Here is a 16,622-nt window from a genome sequence, read left to right as displayed (position 1 = left end):
CAATACCGCCCCCTAACACTTTGTGGCAGCTATTGCACTCCATTAGAAACTATGTGGTTTGCTTTCTGGACCGAGCTGAGCCGTGCGGGCGGGGTTTAAATACTCCGGCGAGCCAAGCGGTCACCACCATACATCTATGAGGCTGCCCCCACCCCTCGTTCATATGAAATGCCGAATAACGTAACACGGACTCTCGCGCCCAGTACTTCAAATGGCGATCAGATAATTGGATTATTTATTTTGCATTCCATCAGAGACAAGGTAAGAACACTATATATCCATATATATATATATATATATATATATATATATATATATATATATATATATATATATATATATATATATATATATATATATATATATATATATATATATATATATATATATATATATATATATATATATATATATCTCCACCTCCACTGGCTCCCAGTCAAGTTCCGCATCAGCTTCAAACTCCTGCTCCTCACCTATAAGTCCCTCCATGCCCTCGCCCCCCGATACCTGTCTGATCTCCTCCACCAGCACACTCCATCCCGGAACCTACGATCCTCTGATCTAGGTCTCCTCTCCATCCCTCGCACCAGGTTACGGACTTTCGGGGACAGAGCCTTCAGCGTGGCGTCCCCTACCCTCTGGAACTCTCTCCCCCCCGAAATCCGCAACGCCCCAAACCTGGACACCTTCAAAACGGCTCTAAAAACACACCTCTTCACCAAGGCTTTTCCCCATCAGTTTAGATTAGATTAGGTATATTATCCATTATCTATTATTATTATTATTATTATTATTATTATTATTATTATTATTATTATTATTATTATTATTATTATTATTATTATTATTATTATTATTATTATTATAATTATTATTATGAGCGCCGCGCTCCAGGGCCCATTTTATGGGTGCATGAGCAAGGATAATAACGATAATCTAGTGTTGATTTCAGGAAGATTCGATAATCAGGCGAAACATTACAACGTGATAAGTGGATTCCACTGAAACGCTATTTTCGCGTCTTTTTCCTGGGATTACTCAGAAGCACCCAAACTATATTCATATTCAAAACGGTATAAAACGGAAATGTACAGATGAAAAAATTATCTGTTTTTTGCACCTTGACTGGAAGCAACTCACTGACGATCGATGGTGTTATTAGACCCATAGCTATAATATAAAATATAGGTTTAGCTCTACAAACAAGGTGAGCGTTTCATGGGGTTAATGGGCGGCAAGGCCAGATGCACTTCCCGGAAGGGGTGTGGCACCCAATGTGTTAAGAACAATAGTAATTGTTCTCTAAGAAATAGGATATTTATTTCCTGGAATATCTCTCTCCAACTACAGACCGGTATCATTATTATCACAGTTCTCAAAAATACCTGAGAAACTATATGATGAAAGACTAATTCATTAATTCATTGAAAAACATCAACTATTAATGGATAGTCAGTATGGTTTCAGAACAGCTAGATCTACTTCCATGGCATTAACGGAGCTAGTAGAGCAAATAACCACATACAGAGAGAAAGAAATACGCACTGGGTATATTCATTGACCTTAAAAAACATTTGATACAATAGATCATGAGATTCTACTTAAAAAGATGGACAGGTATGGTGTCAGAGGGGTCGCATTTGAATGGCTTAAAAGCTATATTAGTAATAGACAATTTGTTCAAATATGCCAGAACAAGTCAAGGTGCTTAAAGGGGAACTATTTTACTATTTCTTTCACTATTTGGGCACTTTTACACAATTCCTGTGAGTCTATGGAACACCTCTGTAAGGTTTTTTTTCAGAAAAATGCATTGTTTTGTATTTCTAATCAAGTAGTCAAAAACAGCATTTTTCTACCTCAAGATCTTAAGCCGTTTTGAGGCTGGGCTCCAACCACTGTGTGAAACGAAAGCAAAGAAACAAAAACAAAACAACAAAGAAACAAAAACAAAAGGAACATGAGACCATGGGGGGGAACGGGGGAGACAGCCTGATGGCACAAAAAAAAGACTGGAGACATATCAATCAGGTTGGAGGGGAGGGGGGGGGTTTAGGGGTGGGGGGGGTTGGAGGCAAGGGAGAACAGGTGGGTTTTGAGGCAGGCTTTGAAGGTGGAGAGTGTAGGGGAGTCTCTGATGGACTGGGGGATTGAGTTCCAGAGTCGGGGTGCAGTGCGAGAGAAGGCCCGATCTCCGAAGTTTTTAAGCTTGGATGTCGGGACAGTGAGGGAGGCAGTGGAGGAGGACCGGAGGGAACGGGTGGGGCGGTAGGGGAGAAGGAGATCAGTCAGGTAGGGGGGGGCCAGGCTGTGGAGGGCTTTGAAGGTGAGGAGTAGTGTTTTAAAGTTAATGCGGTGTTTAATCGGGAGCCAGTGGAGGGAGTGGAGGACAGGAGTGATGTGTTTGCGGGACCGGGTGTTAGTGAGGAGGCGGGCGGCTGAATTTTGGACCATTTGCAGTTTATGGAGGGAGCGGGAGGTGATACCAGTGAGGAGGGAGTTGCAGTAGTCCAGGCGGGAGGAGATGAAGGCGTGAATGAGGGATTCAGCAGCGGGGGGGGGGGGGGAGAGGCAGTGACGGATTTTTGCGATGTTGCGGAGGTGAAAGTAGGATGTTTTCACGATGGAGCGGACGTGGGGGTCAAATGAGAGGGTGGGGTCAAGGAGGACACCAAGGTTGCGGACTAGGGGGGAGGGGGTGATGGTGGAGTCACACATAACTAGGAAACAATGCTAAACACTGAAAAAGGCCATTTATAAGATAGTTCCCCTTTAAATATTACCTGTGGTGTCCCACAGGTGTCAGTGTTCGGACCCTAATTGTTCATATTATACATGAATGATATCTGTAAAGTGTCTGAAATATTTAAATTGGTTGTCTTTGCAGATGACACAAATATCTTATGTTATGGGGATGATCTGCAGCAGCTTTTAAAGGTGGCAAAGAAGGAATTATACAAACTAAAATGCTGGTTTGATAAACAAGCTATCATTAAATCTGAGTAAAACCAAGTTCATGCTGTTTGGAAATCGCAAAATAAATACAGAACTCCATCTGGAAATTGATAATGTCAAAATCGATAGAGTATATGAAATAAAGTTTTTGGGTGGGTTAGACCACAAACTCTGCTGGAAACCACACATAAAATATCTATGCTAAAAAATTGCGAGAAGCTTGGGAATTCTGTGTAAAACGAAATACATCTAAAATTAGAAATCTGTATTGCACACTCATTGTACCCTACCTGTCTTATTGTGTTGAAGATTGGGGAAATACATATCAAACCAACCTACAAAAGATATGCACACTGCAAAAAAGAGCTATAAGGATTGTACATCATGCTGGTTCATACCAATTGTTTATTTGTTAAAAGTCAAACTCTGACATTTTAAGATTTGGTTAAATTCAAAACTGCACAATTCATGTTTAAAGTAACACAAACTATAGTCCTGGGCAACATACAAAAAAATTTCATGGGCAGAGATGGGGGTTATAATCTAAGAGGGGAATTGAATTTAAAACAACCTATATTGTCCGTACTACTCTAAAAAGCAAGTGCATCTCAGTTGGTGGGGTATTTGGAATGGCCTTGATAGCAATAAAAACAAGTACTATTGAAATGTTTAAATGCAGATAATCAGGAATTATTGGAGTATAAGTATAAGTTAGAGGAGCTTGAAAATAATGTGAACTAGTAATTTTGTAATTATTTATCTTTTGCTGTAGTGGATAGGTATATTATTTTTTATATTGATAGATAACTTATTACATATTAATTGTATTTTATTTATTTTTATTTTATTTTATTTTATAAATTTTTTGTTATTTTTAGTTTTTTCAAGTTTGTGTGTTTATGGTTGTTCGAGATAAATAAAGATCAAATCAAATCAAAGCATACGTGCGCACATTTCACCAGAGAGGTCAGCGCACAGGGTCAGCCGTGGAGCAGGTAGGGGTTCAGGAACCTCTACCAGAGCCCGGGTGACTCTCTTCAGATTCCTCCCCTCCAGACAGAATGGGGCAGGGAGTGGAGAAAGCTGCAACTTAAGCAAATCAAAAATGTAGCATTGGAGGGACTATAGACACTTGCCACAGTGCTGATTACAGCAACAGAAACAAACTACAGTACCACTAGGTCAGAAAACAAAAGACAGTAGGCACAGGTTGTAGTTGTAACTAATATTACACAGTCAAAAGATTAAATTAAATTCCATTGTAGACATGGACGCCCAGTGTGCGATCCATAGCATGGTCTTTGGTGAGCCAACCAAATAATCGCGCACCCCCCCCCCCCCCCCCCCCACCCCCGGCGCACCTCTCAGGGAGGAGTCAGACTGTTGGAGGATACTGTGATTGCGGACGTTAATGTAGCCTATGTATGTATGTGACAAATAAACCTCTTGAATCCTGTCACATATTCAATCAGTTTCAGTTCTACAGAACACATAATACTAGACAACTCACTTGTTGAGGTCCGGCCGTCTGGACGGTCTGGGCTTCCACAGCACATTCCATGATAAAAAAAAAAAGTATCCATTTAATTAGATGATAGATCATCATCCAACACTGTCTACAGTATCTAATCCTATCCTGTGTTCTGATACGAGTCCGACCGCAGCGCCCATAGATATCTAGGCAGCGCCGGCACTGTCACCGGGCGTTGTAATACTAATAATAGTCGCAGCAGGCTGCAGCGCCTCCGCGCTCCGAATGGTAATTGCAAGAATAGCATGCATGTTGCCATATTACGTGTGAATTAGTGCGCAAATCATTAATCATACATCCAAAATAGCATACGTTTATTATTATACACGATGATGATACAGAAAATTACAGAAAAATTAGAAATGCATGGCAAAAGTAGCATTTATTTTCAGTAATTTAGAGACCCCGAGGGGAGCTTTAGAGACCCCCAAGGGAGCTGATGTCTGATCTAGGGGAGCTATAGCTCACCGAGCTCCCCTCCTGGATCGCACCCTGTGGACGCCTCTATGTCAATCACCCAGTGGCGTTGTTTCAGTCAAAGGCAAGGTATGGCGGCGAGGAGGGAGGGGGGGTTGGGTGAAGGGGGGGTTTCCCCCCCTTGGTGGATTTTTTTTTGTCAAATCAGTTGTGCAATAGTCACTTTTGGTGAGTTGTTTCTATACAATTCAGTTACATGACATTTAGGTATGACACAGGACTACACAAGCATTTTTAGTATAGAAATGTGTCAACAGACTAAAGCAGGGAACCACAATATTTTGCATATGAATTATGCAGAATGTAATATCATACTATTACTTTTCTTGCAATTGAGCCAATTTTCCTTAGGTACAGTTTTGAGGTGTGTGTTCAACAGAATGTAGTATCAAAAACACATTCACAAAAAGTATGGGTTACTGAATGCTGAACTGCACTGTTATAATCACTAAGCCATTGTAAGACCTTACCTGTGTCCCTGTATCACTTGTCTCTGCTGCCCTTTGATTAAAAAACATCCCTATGTCCATTTTCCTTTTTTTTGGGCATATTTCAGTTAGTCACAGTAAAAGTCACCTAGTAAAAGTGAGATAATTGACAATATCAAAACATGCTAGGGCTGTACCGAATAGTTCGAAGCTTCGTTCATAATGTTGACATTAGAATTCTAAATCAACGTAAAAAATTGTAAAAAGAAATAAATAAAAAAAATAACTTTTATTTTTTAATTTTTTTATTTGTACTTGCCAAGGTATGGCAAGATGAAGAGGACGGTCGTTCGGCAGATGAACTTCGTCAACTCCACGCGGTTGTCTCCATCCTCTTGGACGTTTGGTGAGTTTTTAATGCACTCTATTCTATTCCCGCCGTGTATATATCTCTCTCTCTCTCTCTCTCTCTCTCTCTCTCTCTCGGGCCGGCTAGCTATCGTGGCTAAGGCTAACGTTATGTTGGCTAACGTTATGTTGAGCCAAGCGGGCCGGCTAGCTAACGTAGCTAACGTTATATTGAGCCAAACGGGCCGGCTAGCTGTTGTAGCTAATGTTATATTGAGCCAAAGCGGGCCGGCTAGCTAACGTCGCTAATGTTATATTGAGCCAAGCGGGCCGGCTAGCTAACGTAGCTAACGTTATATTGAGCCAAACGGGCCGGCTAGCTGTTGTAGCTAATGTTATATTGAGCCAACGGGCCGGCTAGCTAACGTTATATTGAGCCAAAGCGGGCCGGCTAGCTAACGTAGCTAACGTTATATTGAGCCAAACGGGCCGGCTAGCTGTTGTAGCTAACGGTGTGTACCTGGTGTCAGTACCTGGCTACTCTATTTGCAGTTAGCCTATTTAGCTGATGTCGGCCGTTGGCTCCTTGCTACTTTGTTTTCTCTGGTATAGACCCTCTTCTCTTTGGATTTAAGTGTTGATCTTTGTCCTTTTGGATCTATGTATATTCATGTTGCCTTTGTGAAGTTATCTTTTCCTTCTGTTTTGTTCTTCCATTAAAAGTTGAATATCCTTTAGGGGCTCATCTTAGCTGTCTTGCTTATCTCTCTCATACATGCTCTCTCTAACACACACACAGACATGCTCTCTCTCTCTAACACACAAACACACCTGCTCTCTCTCTCTCTCTTTCTAACACACACAGACATGCTCTATATCTCTCTCTAACACACAAAATGACATGCTCTCTCTCTCTATATTTCTCACTCTTTCTAACACACATATACATGCTCTCTCTCTAACACACACACACACAAACACACATGCTCTCTCTCTATCTCTCTCTCTTTCTAACACACACAGACATGCTCTATCTATCTCTCTCTCTTCAATTCAAATGGGCTTTATTTCACATTCTTGTATTTCTCCCAGTAGGTATGGCAGTTTTGAGTTATTGTCCATGTTTTCAAAGTCTCTTTGGGTGTTTGCAATTTGTGGGAAGTATATGTCTTGGTATAGTGGGCAGGTTGTTAAGAAGTGGAGCTTGGGGGGGCGGCTACGTGGCGTAGTGGGCAAGGCGCTCGCCACGAATGCAGAGACGCTGGGCTCGCCTGTTCGAGCCCAGCGCTCCACATTGCTTTCAGTTTAGCTGGTCGTTCATGCTAATACACATTGGCCGTATTAGGGGGTGGGAAACTGATGGGTGGGGATCGGGCGTTGTGGACAGCGACTCCTACAGGTCGGTTGGGGCGCCTGCGCAGTAGAATCAGGAAGTGTCGGGGGCAGCGTGAGCCTCCCACGCGTTACTCCTCGCCACTGAGAGATCGAGCTGCGCAGGTGAAAAGATGCAACCTCAAGTACCGGAGGGGACTTGTGCTATGTATGACTTAGTCCACATTGCAGCCGGCTTGTGGGAGGCAAGAAACAGTGTTCGTGACAGGGGAGGGTTGAATTGGATGATACGAAATTGGGATGGGAGAAAATATAGAAAAATGGGAGAAAAAGTGGATAAAAAAAATAAGTGGAGCTCGGTTTCCACCTCATCTTGTGTGCAGTGGGTCTGTCTTCGCTTGGGAGCCAGGTCTGCCTATGGCGGCCTTTCTTGATGGCTAGGCTGTGCTCGCTGAGTCTGTACCTAGTCAAGGATCTTCTTAGTATTGGGTCAGTCACAGTGCTCAGGTATTCTGCCACTGTGTACTCTCTGTTTAGGGCCAAATAGCATTTCAATTTGCTCTGGTTTTGGGTTGTTTCTTTCCAATGTGTGTGTCTCTCTCTCTCTCTCTCTCTCTCTCTCTCTCTCTCTCTCTCTCTCTCTCTCTCTCTCTCTCTCTCTCTCTCTCTCTGGCCTTGCTCTGGTGGAGGGTCAGGGGCATTGCCGGGTCTGTGCAGCGATAACACTGTATATTGACTGTAGAACGGGAGCTCTCTCTCGCTCTCTCTTGCTATATGTTGACTGTATCATGCCCAGCCTCGTGCAGCGCTATTATTTAAGAATATGTTGACTGTATAAAAAATAAAAAAAATAAAAACATTTTTAATTTTTATTTTAAATTTTTTATTACCTTTTAGGGGGGGGGGGGGGGGGGGGGGGGGTCGGGGCTCACGTTTAAATCTCGCACAGGGCCTCGCATTTCTCCCAGGCGGCCCTGCATACAGGCATAGAGAGACAGCTCTGCGTAGGAGTGTGATCTATATTTATAGATGGTATTCTCATGATGACTTTTGCCTAATTCAGTATCGGCTGCTGATAACAGTTGTATACGTGTTGGTTTGTACCCCGGGATTTTCAAACAAGATGGTGGGGAGGGGCGGCAACTAGTAGGTCCAGATGCAAAAATAATTAGCAATAAAGTAATTTACAGTAACTTCGTGCAACATAAAATATAATTTCAATGAAATAGCAAACATACGGGTACATGTAAGTTCACACACACACACACACACACGCACACATGCACGCACGCACGCACGCACGCACGCACGCACGCACGCACACACGCACACACACACACGCACACACACACACACACACACACACACACACACACACACACACACACACACACACACACACACACACACACACACAGAAGACCAAGCAATCAGTATGTTTCTAAGCTGGCTCCAAGCTTTAATTTCATTAATTATGTTATGTTAATTTTATTGATTTGTTATATTGTTTACACTGCTTTTTACAACCTGTACCCCCCTCCTCCATGCTGCTATGATGGCTGGATTTCCTCAAAGGGGATCAATAAAGGAATATCTTATCTTATTTTCATTTCATCTTTTTTTTAAACACATGGTGGCACTGCGCCCGATACCATTGTTTAGGGAAAGCCCTGTGCAGACGTACAGTAATATACTATATATATATTTTATCCACTTTTTCTTATTTTTCTATTTTTCTCCCATCCCAATTAGCTGTTTCCAATTCTCCCCTCCCCTGTCTTGAACGTTGCTCACATATGCCCCCCACTGGTCGGTTGTAGGGAGGATAGAAGCCTTGCATCACGTGTCCCCTCCGGTACACAAGGAGGCAGCCTGTCACGTCTTTTCACCTGCCAGCGCGGACTCTCATTGGCGAGGTGTAACGTGTGGGAGGCTCACACTACCCCTGCCATTTCCTGTCTCTGCTGTGCAGGCATCCCCCAACCGACCTGTAGGAGTCGCTGTCCACAACGTCCAGATTACCACCCATCGACTTCCACCCGCTGACTCTGCCAATTGAGCCAGTATGACGATCCTTTTGTGTTAAATGGCTGTTTAAACAAAAAAATGGGGATGAATAGTTCAAGTGTAAAGTTCAACACACTACTGTGTTAGTAATCATTACTATGTAATGTTAATTATAGTTAGTAAATTGGTATGCCCATCTGCAATTTTTTTGTTTAATGATTAATCGCAAGTTAACTATGGACAATCATGCGATTCATCAGATTAAATATTTTATTCGATTGACAGCCTTAATTGAAACGCTTACACATCACACGATCACACTTATGGATGATAAGGTGCGTTTTCACCAGACTATGTTGGATTCTAGTATTTTCAAACAGGTTATCTGTTATCTGGATGTAACGTTACCGGGTTTTGGTGAACCTGCTGACAAAGGTAACGTCTATTTTACCGAACCCCATCATAAAACATGCCTTTGTAATGATCCCAGTGTCGAAAACGAGTCCCACGAGGTGGCTTTGTGAATAGAAACATTCTATATATGGTCGTGTTTACCTTTGACCTGGAAATAATATAGTTGTCAGGCGAGCAACCCGCATGAAATGCACATGCTGCACAACACACGTCATATCTCACGTTCCAGAAAACGAGACTGGATTAATTTTAAACGGAACGGGTTTTAGCCTGGGATTGCGCAGGAACGAAGGTATGTAGAACTAAATGTTTTTTTCCCTGTTGCAGTATAAATATAGTCTGTCAAATGAGCCATACTATTGTCTCTATAGCTATAATATAGAATATACGATGGGTATGCAAACATTGTGAAAATGGTCAAAAAACGCTGGCGCCAGGGAGTAAAGATGGAAAAACAGCGTGGCAGTCAAAGAGTTAACAATGACAAATGCATGAACTGCCTTGCCAAGGAGGCTCATGATTTTTCTTGTACCCGCTTTCCTTGTGTAAACTCAAATGTCAACATCTTCTCCTGAGGATTCCACCCCTGCAGAGTTCTTGAGCAGTATCATCTTATCGAGGAGGCCGACAACTAAATTAAACTATTAATAGCTGCCTTCGGAATAATTATTTTAACGACTTTTCTCTTTTTCCCTCCCTGCTTTCATACCAGTCCGACCTGAGGGTGTATCTCTATTCTAGTTTAATTCTAGAATTTTTTTTTCACATCACTGGCTCATTCAGAAGGCTAAAATTCAATAGATGTTTTTAAAGGAACACGCCAACATTTTGGGAAATTTGCTTACCATCTTCTCCAAAGAGAGACACGAAGATAGATACCAGTGTCCTCTCTGTGTGTTCAGTAGAAAGCAATCTGGCTGCACGTTAGCCTAGCTTAGCACAATGAATGGAAGCGGACATGGCCGGTTAGCCTAGGCATTGTCCAACTAACACCTCTTCCGAAGGCTAACTGGCCATGTCCACTTCCATTCATTGTGCTAAGCTAGTGAAGGATGTCTATGTTTGTCAATGTGTATATAATGTATATATCGGTGGGTGACAGCATCTACTCAGACTGATCTATAGATCTTAAAAGTAGGGCAGTCAGTTCTGTGTCTCCACGGTAGCAAGCAGAGCCCAGTGCTCCGAGGTAGTTCGGCAGCTTGTACCATAAACAACTAGATAAGCACTGAGCAGGCAGGGTTTTGGTCAGAGAGAGAGAGCTATGGGCAGTTGCTATAGTCATTTGGGTCAAAGAAGACAGTGTGTCACATAGTAACAAGACGAAGGGGCGGGTTAGCCGTTGCTAAGGACTATAGTTTATAGCTGTGAGTTTCTTGCAGTGTAGGTTTAGCTACGACACACAGAGGAGAAGCGTTGATCAGAGACTTTGAAATGGCTCCCTCCTCCCCTCGCAAAGGGGGGGGGGGCAGCAATGGAGAAGATGACACATCATCACTAGCAGATATGGTGGTTGGCTACGACAAGGCCCAGAACCATCAGACTAATGACAGGAGATGGAGAGACGAGAATTAAGACTGAACAATGACAATACAGAACTGGTTTACATCTGATGACGAGGCTAGGTTTATGATGATCTGAGGAAAGAGATCAAGTTGCAGTGTAGTTTCTATGACTATGGATGTACTATCAGGGGTTGCAAGAAAAACACAACGCACAACAGAGAGAGAGAGACGAAGGAGATGATGAGATGAGATTGGCTGATTGCCAGAATCCAACATTAGGCTAACGGCAGCCAGATCGTTTTCTACTCCTGAACGCACAGAGAGGAAGGGTATCTATCTTTTTGTCTCTCTCTGGAGAAGACAATAAGCTAATTTCCCAAAATGTTGGCGTGTTCTTTTAAGTCCAATGAGGACGCACCAATCCTGACGTTCCATTTCAATTTAGTCCACGAGCTTGCTGGACATGTCATCAGCGTAAGTGCTTACAGCAAGAGCTCCCGCAGCAGCACTAGCCCGCGGTATACAAGCTCATTTGAGTTCCTCTTCCTCCTCCGCAGCCTCAGTGAAGCGAGATATTCATGCCAGCCATATGCATTTTGAAGGCGGAGGAATGAGAGCCTGTGTTGTTGTTCATTAGGCCTTCCTAGGCACGATTTACAAGCCAGCCGAGCGGTCTTAGGCAAAGAAATATAATGAGCGCGTTGAGGGCCGTGGAGTGTAAGTGTGTAGCAGACAGAACACTATTCATTCATAATCCCCGTTGAGAAGTGCTGAATTGTTTTCAGTTTTTTGGGAGGGGTTTCCAATTGGATATCCCATTAGTAAGCAATGTAGGTTGACATAAAGTGCAGTGATGGATGAGCTACACAAATGCTTAACGCAAGTACAATTAGAAACAGCCCTCATTATAGGTTTACTAAAAAGTCTGCTATGAGTGAACGGCTTGCATTGAAAATACTACACTATTGTTAATCTGGCCTATATCCTTCTAAATGTACCAGTGTGTGCAAGTACACATTAAACAAGATTATTTTGTTTAGATGCTTAGCAGTGTACGATTATTTTTATGTATTTATTTATTTGTATTTAATACAGTGGTTGGTTTTCAACTTATATTTTCTCTGATTGCTTCCAGTTGGCTTTCTGACACTTTGCAAATGCATCACTTTCATCACGTTTTGTTTGTTTGTGACCAGCAGCTCTCTAGCTCACTCTGTTGGTTGGTTGCTTGGTCCACAAAAGTGTCCCCACCCTCTAGTGGCCATAGTTTTCGGCCTAGGAGGCTGAAATTTGGCATGGAGGTCAGGTGTTTGTGTGTGTGTGTGTGTGTGTGTGTGTGTGTGTGTGTGTGTGTGTGTGTGTGTGTGTGTGTGTGTGTGTGTGTGTGTGTGTGTGTGTGTGTGTGTGTGTGTGTGTGTGTGTGTGTGTGTGTGTGTGTGTGTGTGTGTGTGTGTGTGTGTGTGTGTGTGTGTGTGTGTGTGTGTGTGTGTGTGTGTGTGTGTGTGTGTGTGTGTGTGTGTGTGTGTGTGTGTGTGTGTGTGTGTGTGTGTGTGTGTGTGTGTGTGTGTGTGTGTGTGTGTGTGTGTGTGTGTGTGTGTGTGTGTGTGTGTGTGTGTGTGTGTGTGTGTGTGTGTGTGTGTGTGTGTGTGTGTGTGTGTGTGTGTGTGTGTGTGTGTGTGTGTGTGTGTGTGTGTGTGTGTGTGTGTGTGTGTGTGTGTGTGTGTGTGTGTGTGTGTGTGTGTGTGTGTGTGTGTGTGTGTGTGTGTGTGTGTGTGTGTGTGTGTGTGTGTGTGTGTGTGTGTGTGTGTGTGTGTGTGTGTGTGTGTGTGTGTGTGTGTGTGTGTGTGTGTGTGTGTGTGTGTGTGTGTGTGTGTGTGTGTGTGTGTGTGTGTGTGTGTGTGTGTGTGTGTGTGTGTGTGTGTGTGTGTGTGTGTGTGTGTGTGTGTGTGTGTGTGTGTGTGTGTGTGTGTGTGTGTGTGTGTGTGTGTGTGTGTGTGTGTGTGTGTGTGTGTGTGTGTGTGTGTGTGTGTGTGTGTGTGTGTGTGTGTGTGTGTGTGTGTGTGTGTGTGTGTGTGTGTGTGTGTGTGTGTGTGTGTGTGTGTGCGTGCGTGCGTGCGTGCGTGCGTGTGTGAATAGTTGTTACCTAGTGGCCACTGTTACAAGTGGTGCTGTTACACTTACAGTAGGTACAGCAAATGTTCATATTGCTCTCTAGCGGCGTGTAAAAGCATTGGATGAAGGGGGAAATTATTCCGCTCAGGTTTAATCAACATCATACATGTACGAAGTAACCATGGTGACTAACAATTTATTTTGGTTTGAGCCGACTTTTTAAATCAATACTATCCTTGGAAAATATCACGAGAGGAGCTCTTTCTCCGCCTCTAAGCCACTTAAGACATTTCACTCTGCCTTTTCTCTTCAAAAAAGAAGTATATTGATCTGTTGACCTTCTTCACATACAGTAATGTGATTGAATGAAAGCTAGCGCCCCGACACCCAACCCGGAACACCAGGATAATCACATCTCGTCCTTCAAGGCCCTTTGAACATGTCCACGGGAAAGGTTATCCATGTACTGTATATCGCTTGGCATTGAGAAAGACTTCCAAGTCTCTCTACCCATGTCACTGAAGACTGAACCTTTTCTTAAAAGAGACGCTCCTCACACACAAATAAATGGGGATTTATTTTGCACACAATTGTACAAATATCCCAAAACCGGAAACAACCATGTACACATTTATAAAATTAAGACTAATTAAGACATTGACAGTTAACGAGTTTGACATGTCCCTTGCGTGGTGTCCTTGGATGTGGAATCCTTGTGTTAATTACAGTTCATTATACAACAGGTAATTCCAACCAAGTAATTTGATTGGACAAGAGACATTCCACGACTGCTGATATTCAGTATAACAGCACTGGGACTTGAACTATAATATAGTCCCAGTGCTATTATACTGAATATCAGAGTGATATTATGTAATCACTCTCCCGAACAGGTGTTCTATTAATAACCGTTAAATAAATAGGCTATATTTCACTGATTCATGTACATGATACAAAGTAGCTTGCCAATGGTAACGTATACCTGTACAAAGTGGCAAGCTGTGCATGAAAGTGTTTGTGTTGAAGTTGTCAGGCAACAGTCCAAGTTAAATAAACAAACAAATCATAATCTGTTGTCTTACTGTAATATTAATAACTCATAAATGGTGATTGTATAACTATGTTGTATGAAAGCAATATCACACTCAAGGTTGTGCTGTCACTGGGTAACATTATCACGTCTCATGGCTTCTCATATCATTGTTATGCCGATGATACTCAACTCTTCCTCTCCTTCCCTCCCTCAGATATCCACGAAGATATCCACGATATCCACCAAGCCTCTTCAACTCATTCAAAACGCAGCGGCCCGCCTCATCTCAAACCTACCGAAGTCGGCCCATGTCACCCCACTTCTTAGGGACCTGCACTGGCTCCCCATTGCTGCACGTATCCGCTTCAAGGCCCTCGACCTAGCATACCGTGCGGCAAAGGGAACCGCTCCTGCCTACCTCCGGTCAATGGTCTCTAACTACTGTACACACCCTCAAGACCCCTACGCTCTGCATCTTCTGGTCGCTTCAGACCTACTCCTATCCAAGCTCCCGGAGGGTCATCAAAGAGAAGCCGCCTATTCTCAGTCCTTGCCCCACAATGGTGGAATGAACTACCCACCCCAGTTAGGACAGCCGAATCCCATCCAATCTTTCGCCGTCGACTAAAGACGCACTTCTTCAACCATTATCTGAAATAATAATAAAAAAATTAAAAAAAAATCTAACCCTAACTAACCTTACTGTCATGCACTTGTCCTAATAAACTAACCTACACTGTAACACGCAACACTTTGATGAATATTGTTACTCAGCTGATAGAGTTGTACCCTTCCTGATGACCTGTCGTACAGAACTTGTAAGTCGCTTTGGATAAAAGCGTCAGCTAAATGTAAATGTGAATAGTGAATATGTGCCGATGTTCAGTACAACAGCACTCCCTCCTGTGTGATAATGCTTAATTGAAAAGATGGAGATGAAAACATATCACAGCCTTTGGATCTATGTAAGCACAATGTTGCACACATTTCTCATTGCACATCACACAACATTTGTTTGTTTTTTTATAGTTGGAACTGTACATAGCCATTTTGTTATTTACATTTGATATAGTATAATATCTACATCATGTTATCTTTATTTTAGTCATCATTTATCTTATTGTATTATTATTCTATGTTAATTGTATTTAATTTATATTATTGGGTGCTGGTTGAGGAACCACAAAAAATGGAATTGCACTCTTTTTTTGCTGTAAGGTACTGAATGATGTGACAATAAAATAATCTGAATCTGAATCTGAATAGTGAGTTAATGAATGTTTTAGGAATTCAAGTAAAAATATTAAAGCATTGCAACCAAACATCTAGGGAACTAACAGATCATAGCGATAATCTGTCTCGGAAGATCAATTATACGCATGGCTTTCAAGTCAATGTGGTGGTTTCCATGAGTCTGTGTGGTATGTATAACCCCATGTGGAATAATGTGAGACCTTGTCAAGACACGAGACCCACATGTCAAAAACACCTTCATTATTATTATTCAACAAACATTTTATAAAAAAAATTATACAAACATTTTATTTTGTGCCCTGGTCATGGAAAAACCGTTAGAAGACACTACAGCTTAATTGTCTCCCTGTGAGAGTTCAAAGTTCAAAGTTCTGGTAAAAAACTGAAGAGTGCAATTGCTATTTGTACACTGGATTTTGTATTATGTACAGTATCTGTTGTCCCTCATCTGTTTTTTAACAAGCTCTATTTATTTATTTGTATTGTCCATTGTCTGTTGTTAACATGCTCTATTTTATAATTGTGTGACTTTGTAATGGTGTGCCATCATGACCTTCTGTTTAAATAAATATTTTGAACTAACTGAATGGCCTTTCAGAGGTAATTACATACAGGTTGTCATTCCTCCTCTCATTCTGGAGGGTGTGCATTCAGTAATAAGGAATAATTCCTTCATCACAGTGTGATGTCTTGAAGGGGTGCAGTTTAAAATCCCCCCACCCACACACACACACACACACACACACACACAAACACCCCCTCTGCCTCGAACACTCATCAAATCATCTTTTCAATGCACGAGTTGCTCATATCATCATTTGCCCTTTTGGCAATAAAGAGCCAAGTGGCATTTTAGGTAGAGTGAAACACTTTGTCTCACCATCGCTCTACCAACACTGCAGAGTCTTGTAGTTTCCCCCCCCCCCCCCTTACTCTGCCAATCATTGTGTTTTTTCCCCATCTGTGTGATATATGCAAATTGCTCAGATTGTTCAGAGTAATTTGGCTTGCGGAAGACGACAGCAGGTGGACATGGGAAATGGAACAATGGTAACAGTGACTGACGTACAGAGAACAATTCTATTTTCAGGGTTTTTGTTCTGGTTGCTTTTTTTCTATTTGTATAATGTCCACTGATCATTTCAAAGAGCAACATCAAATCATTTTGTGTTGTCAACCACGCTAATCACTGGCGTTGTGTCTTGTGAAAATGGATATAAACACAT

The sequence above is a fragment of the Notolepis coatsorum genome (assembly GCF_963971535.1).
Source record: "Notolepis coatsorum genome assembly, chromosome: 3".
NCBI lineage: Eukaryota > Metazoa > Chordata > Actinopteri > Aulopiformes > Paralepididae > Notolepis > Notolepis coatsorum.
Note: the sequence above shows the minus strand (reverse complement) of the source record.